Source organism: Formica exsecta, unplaced genomic scaffold (assembly GCF_003651465.1).
Source record: "Formica exsecta isolate Colony F162 unplaced genomic scaffold, ASM365146v1 scaffold108, whole genome shotgun sequence".
Classification (NCBI taxonomy): Eukaryota; Metazoa; Arthropoda; class Insecta; order Hymenoptera; family Formicidae; genus Formica; species Formica exsecta.
The window spans coordinates 910,447-918,140 of record NW_021848419.1 but is presented as its reverse complement, the minus strand read 5'-3'; positions in this window follow the sequence as shown (position 1 = coordinate 918,140).

The following is a 7,694-nucleotide window of genomic DNA, read 5'->3' as shown; positions in this document are numbered from 1 at the left end:
ATATCGGTCCATTTTCATACACATGTGTTCGGACCCCACGATACGTGGGAGATAAAGAGACGCTTACCCCCGGCTGAGGGAAAAAGAGAGATGATCTGTAAAAGCGGTTTGTCGAAATTTTTCTTGGTGATAAAAAATAGTGATTTAGTACCGAAACGAATGTCAGTTAGACGGATCCATTCGATAGACATCCTTCCAAAGTGTACATTTTATCACCAAGAGACTGTGACTCGTCTGGTTTCCGATATCAACTATTTCCTGCGACGTATATTAATCAAATATAAGATAGCTTTTTCCATATTTTTCAAAAGAAAAATTTGAACGCATATACACAAACATATATATTACACATACTTCTTTTTGTCGTAATTAGTTTCATTATTTAAGAGCTACGAGATTTTTCATCGTATTCAAGTCAAGAATCTGCGTTCACCACTCCAAGACCTTTACGACTCATTTACGACTCTTGGGAAAATTTTATAGGTTTCCTTGCTCCCCATATGTCGAAACATATGCGCCGCATCGCTCTTGTTCCTTACAAAGTACCTTGGTCCTTCGTACTGTAATTTAAGTTCTGGAGAGCCCGATAATGGTTGTGTGTGCCGCGTTCACATCCTTCTCTTCATTTTTTAATAAAAATTATAATAGCGTGAAAATTATTGAAGTAATATGATTTGTTTGTATTATCGAGATTGATTATTTTTTTTTTTGGAATCATTAGAGGCGATATACACATATTTCCTTCGATTTCTTCTAAATTTTTATTTATAATATCAATACATATCCTTCAAAGCATATTACTGATTTCATTCATCAAATTGTAAATTGAAATAAAGTATTTTCGTATCATAATTCAGCCTTGACATCGTGCTTTAATTTTTATTTTCTTTAAACTTTTTATTTCTTTTTTTCTATTAATAGTTAGAATTATTTTCTTTTTCTAACACCTCACTTTTTCTATTATTTCTTCACTTTTTCTATTATTATTTTCTTTTATTCCACACTAGTTTTTTATTAAAACAAAAGAAATATATTAATATATTTTTTAGCAAAATTTAAACGTTTGTTTTTATAAAAGTATTTTTGAATGATTTGCGTACCGTTCATGATTATATCTATAAATATAATGTATCAGTTATATAAGTTTCGAGTTAATGCTTTATGTAATATTACATATTTGTTGTGACATTATAGATATTGATATAATTGTTAATTATCGCTTTTTTTTGAAATAGTAAGATACAGCAATCACTGTTTCTGATATTAAGAGTTTGCGATAATCACGCTTCAACACCAGCTAATTGTATTATATTTATACGACAGTCACCCTCAAATGATTTTGTCCCTGACTGTACGTCCAGATTAGAGTTTTAAAGGATAGGATATTTAACGAAAAATCGTTTTTGACAAATATATTACTTCTTTTACTATACAGTCTCTTACTTATACAGCATTTTTACGAAACAATAACAAAGATAGCTGTTTTTCAGCCATACTTAAACATAATTTTGTATAATTCATATGTTAGAATACACTTTGATACATATATACATATATAGGGTAGTCCGTAATTCGTGGTACAACCGACAAGAGGCTGATTCTTCTTGAAAAAATAAGTCGAAATTGCAGAATGAAATTTTTTTATATGGCGCTTCGTTTTAATAAAACAGACTTCAAATATTAGTTGAGTACGTGTGCTTGACTAAGACGCCGTTGAGCAAATCTCGATACAGACCACTATTTACTCTTCTTTTTACAATGTACAGTGCGCACTTTAATATAGGATGTATGTAAATTAAAATGAAACACGATATTTTCTCTTGAAAATTTCCTAAAAAAAATTTTTTTTAATTTAAAAAATGAAATTTAAAATAATATGAAGATTATAAAGCAGGCGAAATAAAATTTAAAAATTTCAATTCAATTTCGATTTATATTCTCATAAAGAATCAGTCTTTTGCCAGTTGTACCACGAATTAAGAATCACCCTCTATACTGCCATCTCGTTAGATTAATTAAGATAGACAACTTATTTATTAAAATCTTATTAAAAAAACAACTTTTTGCTTCCGTTTCTATCTACTTTAATAGATATTTCTATATACTAGTAATTGAAAGTGCTAAATCAGTACTTACTATTAATTAACATAGCTACTAGCGATTCATATAATTCAATATCGTTCAGTAGATTTTAGTTGAATAATGCTGAGTATCCCAGCAAATAATTTTTATTTACAAATTTTTTATATAACCGTTCTAATCTGTACTTATCATATCATAAAACATGTACAGTTTGCTGTTTGGTTATATTATATTTGCATGTAAAATCAGGGATCCAAATGATGAAAACAATTATGTTGCTTGATTACTCATCATTAAAACTATCATTTAGTAAGTTAACAGATTTAAAGAAGCTTAAATTTACTTCAGATTATTTTAGATATAACACAAAGTATAATACAAAGTTCACATAAAGCGTTATAAGTTTATCTTGGAAATCATATTTAAGGTAACATAAAAATCCTTTTTCTTGGTGTCTTAAGATTTATTAAGACCTGTTATGACCTTTATGACATATGGGGCATCGCTACTGGATCCCTAGAATCAGAATAAGTTATATAATACCTCGTAAACTATTGATTTTTCGTAATTAATTTAATTTTGATATTTTTATATGCAGGATTACTAGGGCAATTGATATATTGTATAAAAAATCGTATGATTCCATTTAAAAAAATGAAGACTTTTCTTAGTCTTCTTAGGGAGTAATATAATAGCAGTGTTTCATATGTATATTATATATAAGAAACACTTCAGTAAATCTTAATATATTGAATAAAAATTTTGTCGTTATCTCTAATAATTTACAAAACTTTATGTAGAAAATTTTATATGTACAGCTTGAATAACATCGAATTGACATTTTTTTCGGATACTTGGAAAAATTTAAGTATCGCGCGTGGAATTTTTTATTTTAAACTTCGTAAACGGTTCCAGAGAAATTTCCAACGTTTATCTTGGATGTCGCTTAGCTTGACACTATCGAGAAGCGGAAGTAGCGGAACGATCTCTACTTTTTTCCGCAGCACTAGATTTATATGAATCACTTGTTTTTTTTCACATATATAAAACATTTTCATTTTGATTAAATCATTTGGTGAAAACGTCTAGCACAGAATATACACGCTTATATTCGCGTGCACGTGTTTTTTAAATATCTTTATGATCCAAAAATATTAAATATTGATTATCGCTTAATAACCGCAAAGAAATTTTACCGTTTCTCTCTTTTAATGCTTTTCTATGTAGATATTTGTCATACAAAATAAGATAATAAATATCTATTTCGTAGAAATGAATTATATCATACAGTTTTTGTGAAAGTTATCGTGAATAACGCTAGAGAAGAAAATAAACGAAACTATATACGGCGATAATGAAGAACGCGATGACAATTCAAATCGCTTACACGTAAGTGCTCTTTTCTTATCTTTTGAATGTCGAATATAATATTTGAAATTTAAAAAGTTGCTTGCAATATTTTAAGCACGACACGATGATTAGAATATGTATACTTTATAGAATTGAAAATATACTCTTTAAGCATCATCCAAGATATTAATTCAAGATTTAAATTCTATCTGGATATTTTTAAGAAGAAAGTTGTATAATATGTGATATCACAATCAAACGAAGAGAGAAAGAAACAGTCAAAACAAGAAAGAGAGAGATACGGAGTAAAATGGTAAGCGTCTAGAGTTTAGATAGTTTGACAACGAACACTAAACAGGATGTTGTTTCTATGACGCATCAGCGCGGTTACTAAGGGCTGTTTAACGCTATCTAAAAGTTTTGACGTTTTAAGCGCCTCGAGATATATAACGGAACTTCGTCTTTCAATTAATTTTGATATAATTTTACGTTAAAACGAAAATTTAATTGCTGAACTATTTATTTTTATTAACTGGAAACTTTGCGTCAAATATATAATGGCTTTTGATGAAACTGTTGTTAGTTAAAAGTCAACACTAATTTTATTATATTGAGTTTATAGCTTAAACGCCACATTTGATAATTCTGATACATTATGTACGCGATACCAAATCGAAGTAATTAATTCATAATTTATATGTATAATTTGTATGATAATATATTTTATACGAACAATTATAATATATTATAGGCAATATCTAGATTATATTTTCTTCATTTACTTGTAAATAAAAAACACGTATACTATATCGTAATTTTTTAATACGTGTAACTTAAAAAACCACGTGTAAAATATATATACGGCTTAAAATGTAAAAATATAACAAAAATGATAAATACAAAAAAAAAAGAAACGATATATATGTATAAATATAATGCTAAGAACAAAATATATATTTTAATAAAGCGTCTTTTCATGTATAAAACGACCCTCGAGTCTGTAGATAAGGAAAGTTTTATCTCTCTGACATTGAACTCTGTTGATCTCTGCCGATCTCTATCGATCCGCGTTGACTCTTCGCGCAATAGAGACTAAACAGGCATCGTCGCGATGTTTGTCAGTGCATACACGAATATATATCACTGATATTTGCACGGGATGCTACATCGACAGCGTCGACTTAAATAGAGTTTTTTTTTTTTTTTTCAACAGCGGTTCAATGGTCACCGTGTGTTATCAGGTTTAATATATCCGACAACTTACAAGGCAAGTTGCTGTGCTTCGATTGATCAATGCGTGATGGAGGATGTAAAATCTGATTTAATCGGGAGGGCGATGTAGAAAAGAATGGATTGAAATCGAAAAACGAGAATTTCGCGCCTGGTGTTGACTTTACGGAAAAGGATTAAAGGATTTTTTGTCCGTCGCCGCACATCCAGATTCATCTCGACGCGCATATGATTGAAAACGACGAGAAAAATATTTTCTGACGCAAAAAAATACCGAATCTCTCGCGTCCCGTTAATCCCGCCCTTTCTATCTCAGGATTCCATATTTCACGGCACGAATGTGTCCCTTCGTGACCTGCCCGCGTTAGGACTCGCATAAATTGTAATAAATACAACAATGTTTCCGCGTAGCGCGGATCCACGTCGTCGGTTTGCATTAACCAACGGCTATACACTGGATGTTAGATATTCATTGTGGGATTATATCAATCACGAGTTAGTACGGTCACCGCGAGGTCGCCAAATGCTCTCGGAGAAGTTATACAGCGCTTCCCTTAACGCGCCACACATCGAAAGTATGGCTCGGGAATTCTGTTTTTAACGATATTATCCCGAACAAGTTTCATTTTCTGAAAATAACGTGCTTGGAGCGCACGTTGCCACGTCGATTCTATAATCGACGCGATACAAGCTAAAATTATTATATGTTATTTATGTCGACGTTATACGATGCAAACACGGTTTCGTAAATATTGATACATATCGATACTTTTTTCGCGAAGAGATATTATTTGTCTAATTATTGACGAGTAATGATTTTTGTAACTGCATTTTTATCTTTAGTCTAAATCGAGGAAACAGCAGTCTTTATTCTTTGAGATGCGATCAATAATCTCACACTTATATCCTGTAATAGTTTTATACAATGTTGATTAAATTAGGTCAAAGTAAATTAATTATATTTAGCGTATATTTTTCTATATATATAAAGAGAGATCGTGTTACATTCAATAACATATTTTAATAAATGCAATTCAAACTTTGTTATTATGAGAAATTATTTACGTATTTATATTTTATATCCAAGATTACAGAAGTTAGAGAGCTTTGAATTATTATTACGTCGTTTTTTATTTTATAATAGATGAAACGTAAAGCATAGATTTCACTGATGGAATACAGGCATTTTGATTATGTGAACTTTAAGGTATCAATGCTGGAACTATCGGGCCAACGAGCACGATGCAATCTACCGTTTCTATCATTGTTCCCAAGCAAAGTTTATGCTCTCTATTGATGATACGCATCCATGTATGCACCTGTATGCTCGAATGCATCGCAAATACGCGATCGGGAACAACGAAAAGTTTATAGTTGACGTAGAACTTTGATAGGAAAGTTCGACTTCGATCGTTGGTTTTCAACGAGTTTGCTCAAAAACTTGTACTGTAACACGTAATTTTTTTCCAAGTTTTAGACTCGCTCGAATAATCACTAAAGAAATATCGTAATCTTCTTCTTGTTAAATAAAAATGTGTATATATTATTTTTTTCTGTTATTTTATTCATTAAATATATCTATCAATAAAGGATTCATTCTTTGCTATTGATTTATGAGACGAGTGTATTAATAGCAATGAAAGAAAAATGTTAAAGTAACTACATATCTCTCTTGTGTAAATTCTCACGATATTTTTCAAGATATTAATAATCATTATCTTCAGAATAAAGATTTTGATTTATAAGCAAATAATAAATAAAATTGTCACGAATATGCCATTATTATTTTAAATAATTACAGTATTTTACATGAGAGGGGGCTACGAAAAGATATTTGCAGCGACTGTGTGTTTACCGATGCACTTATTAATAATCTCTCGAATTTATCCGAGTAGATTTCATTTTTTTCTTTTTCCGCACAAACATGTTTTATATTAATTATTAGTAAAAGCAAAAAAAGAAATTGAATAGCAACGAAAATATGATGTGCCAGCGTTTGTTTGTTGCAAACATGTATCCGAAAGGATAGTGGTTAATTGCTATTCCGTGTTTTCTGCTATCTCGATATTCTCGTGCTCGTATTTATACGTGAAAAAAGAGAGATATCAGATTGTTATACTGTTCCAACGGTTCTACTATTTTTACTTGTGTCTGACAAACAACGTATTTTTCATCGTACATCGATAATTGTACGTGCGAAAGCAATTTTTACTTAAACTTCTCCTCTTAAATTTTATTCTAGACTTAACGAGCTCGAGAACACATACATACGCGTTCGCAAAAAATATTCATTCGAAGCAAAAGTGTGCGTATACATAACTCATTCCCGTAATATCACGCTTATATTTGAGCTTTACTATTTGCGGTATTTGAGTCCCCGGAGAGATTTGGTAGGCGAGTGTACCTCATTAAAAGTTATCGAGAATATATACATATAAACTTGTCTAATGCAATTAAAAGACTGTGTCGTGAAGAATTAAGTGTAAGGTTTATATCATTAGTGGTGCACAATTTACCAAACTCATTATTTGCGTACGTGTGTGTATGTAAATAATAATCATTTTTTTTATCTCTACTTCTCTAGCTTTAATACATTTAGTCTATGTGTATTTGAAATAATTAGTATATTCTTTTTTCACATATATGTTCTTTTTTTAGAAAGGCAACACACACACAATTGCACGTTATAGGGTGATTAATTCAGTACAATCTGAGAGAGGATTATTACATTTTCAGTTACGTTGGATAATCTATTTCTGATCAACGGACGTAAATCGCTATAATTACTTATTTGAACGTACGACGAACCATTCGTTAATATGCGAAATCGGTTATAAATAAATGAACTTTGAATCGATACGACGGGAATAAAGAGAGACATGTAAATAACATGTCGACGTTGTCCGGTAGGTGCTAAAAATTTCGTTTTTGCATTTTTCATACGCAGAGCCCGAGAGAGAGAGAACTACCGCTATCGCTTTAAATTATAAATATCTGTTGCTAAGAGTACATGTTAAGAGAGAAAGAAGAGC